This window comes from Mus caroli, unplaced genomic scaffold (genome assembly GCF_978045245.1).
Source record: "Mus caroli unplaced genomic scaffold, Mus_caroli_1 scaffold_1, whole genome shotgun sequence".
NCBI classification, from domain to species: Eukaryota; Metazoa; Chordata; class Mammalia; order Rodentia; family Muridae; genus Mus; species Mus caroli.
In genome coordinates, this window is record NW_028227256.1 from 167,505,854 (window position 1) to 167,513,049 (window position 7,196).

A 7,196-nucleotide genomic window follows, 5' to 3' on the forward strand; every position below is an offset into this window, starting at 1 on the left:
GAAATGAGTTTCCCACCCTATGTGTATGCCAGACTCTCCATTCAAGTTCAGCAGCGCCTGGCCAAGCCTTGGTGAGCCTTGACACCTGTCAGTCTTCCTCTTCCTCACCGTGACTGTCCACCAACAGAACAGGCATGTGCTGAGCGCCTGCTTCTCTCCAGCCTGCTGAGACTTAGGAACACAGAGACAGCTACAATGCAGTCTTCAGCAATGGCCCCGTATATTCCTCTGAGAGGATTTCATACTTTTATCAAGAGAGTCTCACTGTGTTCCCCTTTGGGAATGAAATAAAGATGAATTTGCTATTGGAGAATCTTTTAAAAGGAAGCACACTGTTTCCAACGAATTTTCCAAGATACAAACCTGGCAATTCTTATTCCGTGTGAAGTTTTCCTCTATAGATCAGAATTCTGTCTCTATCGTGTAACCAGAGGCTGGCTTGTATTGATGATTGCAGTCGAGTTGGTGCAGAGGAGCTTTATAACCCCCAAGAATCAGGAAGCATGTAAGGACCATGTCTTAGTGGTTCACAAAATCCACCTCCTCTGCACTGCCGCACCCCAGTCCCCAGGAGCTCTCAATACCCAGTCTCTCGTGCAGTCCCTACATCATGCCAAAGCTAGGGGAGAGAAAGGAAAGAATCTTGAGCCCATTTTCCAGATAAGAAAATCGAGACCAAGAAAACGAGATCAAGAAAGGGCCTATTGAAAAAACCTGTCAGTTATTGATACCGGAGTCCCATGAAATCACAGCTCCTCTCTGAATTATGACCTGTGTAGCCTGACTAGAGACATACGGAGACCTCAGGGACTGTGCTAGCAGCAGTGGCCATTCAATGAACGGCCAGCATCATTTCTACTTGATAGAAAAATCAAGCAGAAAAATGGACCAGGCTTTTAGAAATTATGCCACTGGAGCATCATTGATGGGGACTGCGGATGATTTAATCTGCTTTGAGATACCAAACAGCATCCAACAGCAGGTTGTTATGGCAACACTACTCTTATCTTAGTGGCTTCAAACAAAAATATCTCAAGGGCAGAGTAATTAGGTAAGTAGAGCAGAGAGTCGGTGTTTCATGCAGTCATTTTCCAGTGATTACCATTTCATTGTGCCCAGTGCTCAGAGGCCTGCTAATAAGGCAGTCTGTGTGTGTGTGTGTGTGTGTGTGTGTGTGTATGTGTGTGTATTATGTGGGTCCCACAGGGGAAGTGTCTTTGATTAGCACTTGTCCTCCAAACTCCATTACTAGCTTGTGCCATATGGCAGATTCCCACTGAACACATATACAATGAAATAAAAGAATATGGGGGACGACAAGACACGCACAGCCTCTGACTGCGTCTGTCAGGGACTATGAGTGTGTGCTGGGAGAACAGTGTTTACCGTACCTTGCTTTTTTTTTTTTCTTTTTAAATTAAATTGAAACACATCCCAGTGTTACTTGTTCCAGCTCTGACTCATGTTGTCATTTCCCAACACTCCCAAGAGGTCTTCTGCTTCTGTTTCTAATGCCTGGCATCCCTCCCCCCCCCATCAGCCTCCATCATAACTCCCCACTGACTCTGCCCCGGAAATACAGAACTCCCCTGCTCAATGGCTTATTCATACTGGGAGAATGTTGCTGGGGAGAATGTCTCCAGGTTTCAAACTTCCTATACTTTAGATTGTGCCCCTGCCCCCAAAAGACATGAAGGAAAAGGAAAAATGAGCTGGAGTTCTTTGAATATTCACTTTGGGCCAGGGTTTAGTCAGGTGCTTGGGGCTATCCATCCTCATAGCACACATGAGAAATGGAGACTCATTCATATTAAAACCAAATTCCAGAATCACGTGGCTACTGAAGAACTGAGTCAGAATATGTACGAAATGTTGGATGAGCTCAAAGCCTTCAGTTTTTATGACCCCACCTTGTCTTACTGAAGAAGGCTTATGTATTTTGATATGAGAGATCCAATATCTCATCCCCTCACTCCCACTGTGGTCTCTTGTCTGTCTTTAGGACCGTTGTTTCTACACTCTGATGACAGCTACTCATAACTATGGTGTTTTGCATGCCCCCTTCTCGGAGAGTACACTGAGAAATGTCTGAGGTCATTTTTCATGGTCACAACCAGGACTCTACAACTACCCTGTAGTTGATCAAGGTCAAGGTTCGACTAGCCATCTTAATGTCTGGATAATAATCTCCACAAGAAAGAACTCTCCTGTCCAAAACATCAGTTGCTTTTAAGTTGAAGATGATCCTAAAAATTGTCCCCACAAGAAAGAACTCTCCTATCCAGAGGATATGGGGAGTTCTTTGGGGTTTATCTATGAAGACAAAGCCTGTGGCTTCTCAAGAAGTAGATAGTATCATGGAATTTAGTTCACTGATGTCTCTCCAGTCATCAAGCAGGTAGGACAGGACTGGAGTTCAAGCCTGTTGCCAGGAAGGATCTGAACATTTTCCTCCCTTTGAGTGGAGAGGCAGGTAGGCATTGTTACACAGTGGCATGGCATTGTACACTCGGTGAATTTGTAGGGAACCAGGGAAATTTGTCTATGCAAAAGTTGCGACACTTGAGCTGGGTCATAAAGAGTACACAGCACTCTCCAGACCACCCCGGGATGAGGCAAGCATTCCAAAAGTGTGAACAGTGTTACTGTGCATCCTAAAGATGGTGCAAAGCATAAGAGGGATGTGAGTAGTTCCGAGGACCTAACATAACATGGTGTGGCCCTAAGAAGCTGAGCAGGTAGACAGAAGCCAGCTCTCGAAAGACCCCAGTGTCACTTCCATTTTGTCTTCTAGATGACAGGGAGCCTTGAAGCACTGGTTTCAGCTTTTCATTGAATAGAGTCATGATCATCCTGACCTAAAGACCAGTTGAATTCCTTGCCTGTCCTGCTTTGCTTCTCTGTTGCTGTGATAAAATACTGAGCCAAAGCAACTTGAGGAAGAAGTGTTTGTCCAATGGATTCCTCATCAATGGGAGCCAAGGCAGGAACCTGAAGGAGGAATTGAAGCAGAAACTATGGAGACGTGGTTCTGACTGGCTTGTTTCCTATGGCTTGCTTACTCTTGTGCAGTCCACGCCTACCTTCCCAGGAGTGGCACTGCCTACAATGGGCGAGGCTCTTCCGAATCAATCATGGATCAAGGAAATGTCCCAATAGACACATCCACACCCCAATCCGATGGAGGAAGTTTCTCAGTTCCCTTTTGCTAAGTGACTCCACTTGTACAAAATCCAGCACATGTTTCAGTAACATAGGGACAAGATGAAGTACTCATGTCCTAGAACTCCATTTTAGTACGTTTCACGTTGTTATAACAAGTGTTCCAGGTTTGGCTGACACTTCTAAGGGTCCACATCCTGGAAAATGTCCTGTACTAAGCTCTGGAAGGCCTCTAGAAGATGGATGAAGCCACAGTGGGAGAAACATAAGAGATTACACAGAAAGACAGGGAGCCTGCCACTGCAAATAGATCAGGCGCTCTCTCTCTCTCTCTCTCTCTCTCTCTCTCTCTCTCTCTCTCTCTCTCTCTCTCTCTCTCTCTCTCTTGAAAATCCACTCACTCTTGTAAGATCCAACCCACTCTAGGAGAAGAAAAGACATCTCCTCTGAGAACACCATCCTAACTCTCCCCCTGGAATATACTTTTTAATGGTATTTTGGTACCATCTCAGCATGGCTACTTTGGGAATGAAACTTTCAGTATGTGGAGCTATAGAAATAAACTCAAACTATACCCTAATAATAGCATGTGGCTACAAGATAGAGCCCAGGTGGCTTGCAACCATGCACATTGATTTATTCATGGTTATAGACATTAGAAGTCAGAAATCAATATGCCAGCTGGTCCATGCTCTGTGGGAAGCCTCAAGGGGCATATCACTTCCTCAATCTTTGCCATTCTTTGGTTTAAGTTCAGATCATTCCAATCTCCATCTGTCCATCACATGGCTTTTGCCCTCTAGATCTCCATATCCACATTTCTCTCTTCTTAGGTGGGTACCAGTCATATTACTGTGGAAGCTTTCCTAATCTAGTATGGTATAATCTTGATTTAATTATACCTTTAAAGTCCTTATCTCCAAATAAGGTCATGTTCAGGTATTAGTAGTTAGGGCTTCAAAAATCTTTCTCTGTTTGTTTGTTTGTCTCTCTGTTTTGGATAGGTCACACTATGTAGTTATGGTTGGCCTAATTCTTGCTATTTAGTCCCAGGCTAGCCTCAAACTCTCGGCAACTCTCCTGAGTATTGGCATTACAGGCATATGCCACCATACACAGCTTTCCACATATCTGTGTGGTTGTTCTTGTTTAAAAAGTTGATTATTCTATTTTACTTGTATGTATGTGTGTCTGATTGCACAAATTTATGGGCACCACATGTGTACAGGTGCCCAGTGAGGACAGAAAAACATCCTGGTTCCTTTGGAACTGGAGTTCTGAGTGACAGTGAGCCACAAATGTGGTAAGAGTTGTAAGCACTCGTAACTACAAAATCAGCACTCCAGCCCCTCAACATACCCCTTGAAGATGTCATCTTGAGCATTTTATCAGCACATATTAATTATAGTAGATTTATATATAATAAATTATGATATTCATCCTCATTACCATCTCTTGTTCTTCCCCACTCCTACTGATCCCCTTTTGTTGCCAACTGACCCTCTTCTTCTATCTTATCTTTTGTGAGAAGTGACCCAATGAGTTCCATTAGGGTTCTTCCCAAGGGCGTGAGTGAGGAGTTATTTACAGACGCATAAGCAACTTACCAGTGGCCACACTACTGAAGAGAACATTCTACTTCCTACAACCACTGCCTATAGGTCCTCGGGGAAGCCTGGGGCCTTCTGAGCTCCTTTGTTGCCCAGTCTTATACAGGTCTCCTGTTGGTACTCACAACTTCATTGTGTTCGTGAGCAAAATGGTCACAGTATATCTTTTTCTGAATGCAAAGCTCAACCAACCATGGGGTAGTAAAAACTTTCTCCTTAGACATGACAAGTTTCTCTAAACTTGGACGAACATCTGTTTTCTGGGACCATTACTCTGAGGACACTGAAATATCTCTCAAATACGATACATAACTTGTGCAAGGTTTATGCATAGTAAAGAAAATTATGGTTGTAACAGCTTGAATAGGACATGTCACAGAGCTGAGTCTGATGTACTTCCTACAACCACTACCTACAGGTCCTCAGGGAACATTAATAGATTCGTCTGAGTCATGGTCATAGGTACAAATCTTGGTAAGACCTTGTAACTTCTACAGGGAAACAAGCTTGGGAGAAGAAGTTGACTTATTCAAGATTGTACAGCAAATTCCTAGCAGCCATAAGAAATTTCCCTAGGGTCTTAAGCCAGAGTTCTTCTAGGGGTTTTTTTTTGCCATGTCTTTAGTTAAGCCCCTGTGCTCTCTGACAAGATGAAGCTTAAGTATGGGCATAAAACTACCTCACAAGATGCTCCCAAAAGCAACAATATGCTCATATGACAGCTCTAGAGACCAGAATATAACAAGGAGTCCCCAAAGCACTGTTGTGTGGCGATGTCGTAATGCTGTTGCGGACTATCAGGATCATAAACTTAAGTTTCTAACTTCCCCCAGTAGCCCACTTTTGAAAAAGAAAAAAAAAAAGAAAGAAATTTGAGCACATTTCATGTGGCTGGCAAGAGCTGGCTAGCAAGACAGGACCATTTTACTCTATCAGACTCAGCTCTGTGACATGTCCTATTCAAGCTGTTACAACCATAATTTTCTTTACTATGCATAAACCTTGCACAAGTTATTTATCCTTTTCCTGTTCTTATCCAGAACTGGGCCTCATTCAGGACATCCATGCTAAAGCTCTCACAGCTGCCTGAATGTTCTCACTTCAGTCATTGCCTGTGATAACCTGCAAACTCTTCTTCCATCACTTACTTTCTGAAGGGGAAGTAGACCTCTCAGTTTCTATGATCAACTTGGACCATCAGGTAAGATCTCCTGCATATCCCCAAGATGTCCTCGCCCTCCCAACATTCTCAGATTTGAATGACTTCTTATCAGGTCTTCAGTGAGAAAGGGTGTAACTTTTTAGAAGCAAATACCAAATTCCTAATGCACTCAGATCATTGGTGTGGACCACAGGGCTCAGGGCTGTGTTTTCTTACACTGTATATAGCTAAGACCACACCATGACTTTTGCCACATAAAATAAAAAGTTCACACATAGAAATTGTGCAAAATTAAGAATACCTTTTGATTTTACCTTCAGTCTTTCCCATGTATTTTAGATATTCAGACTTATCTTTTTTTTTTCCTGTAGTCTATGAAAATCAAAAAAGTACTGGCTGAATTTATGCATTTAAAACAATTGCCAGGTACTTACGCTGTGCTGTGTTCATGTTTCTGTTTCTAAACACATCAGCCATCGCTTAAGAGCCATCCAAGTTAGTCTGAAACATTTCTTATGATCTTACCTTCTCTTGGTTACTAGTCAATGAAACACAGACAAGTTATGTGAATACAGGAAGTACAGTCTGGAGCAAGGGACCAAGAAAATCAACAAGGCACTTCATGCATATGTGTATCGGTTGGGGACCAAGGCAGCTGACTGTAACAGGAAGGTCAGTTCTTTGCCTTCAGGTGTGGATGTCTTGCAGGATTCTGAGAGATAGGCATCTGCAAATGTCGATCATAAATAGAAAAATGTTTCAGACAGGGAGCATTCTTTAGAAAGCCAGAAGTGTTGAACTACATGTGAATCCGTGGACAGCAAGCTGTTTGGATCATAAGATAAAACTTTCATAGAATAGCAGGCGGGTGTCCACAGGAGTCAACTGTCAGAGGAATCAGGCTAAGGGATGTGGACATTTTCCTGCAGCTTTGACTTTGGGAAGGATGCCTCTGGCAGTACTTGAATCAGAGAATACCAGTGAAGGCCAGGAAATGGATAAAAACAGACATTTAGATCAATAATTCTTATCACAAAATGAATACATATCCCCAAAATAAGCTTGTGTGCTTAGCATTAGGTAGCCTTCAACCAGAGTGCCATGAAGACAGGATGGAAAATGAGTGACACCTCTAGCATATGATGCCAGGAAAATTATATTCAAATGCAAAAGAATGAACTTAGACTTTTATATCAAATTCAAATGGATTCCAGACTTAAGACTGAAAGTATACAATTCATGTATTAAAATGTATGAGAAAC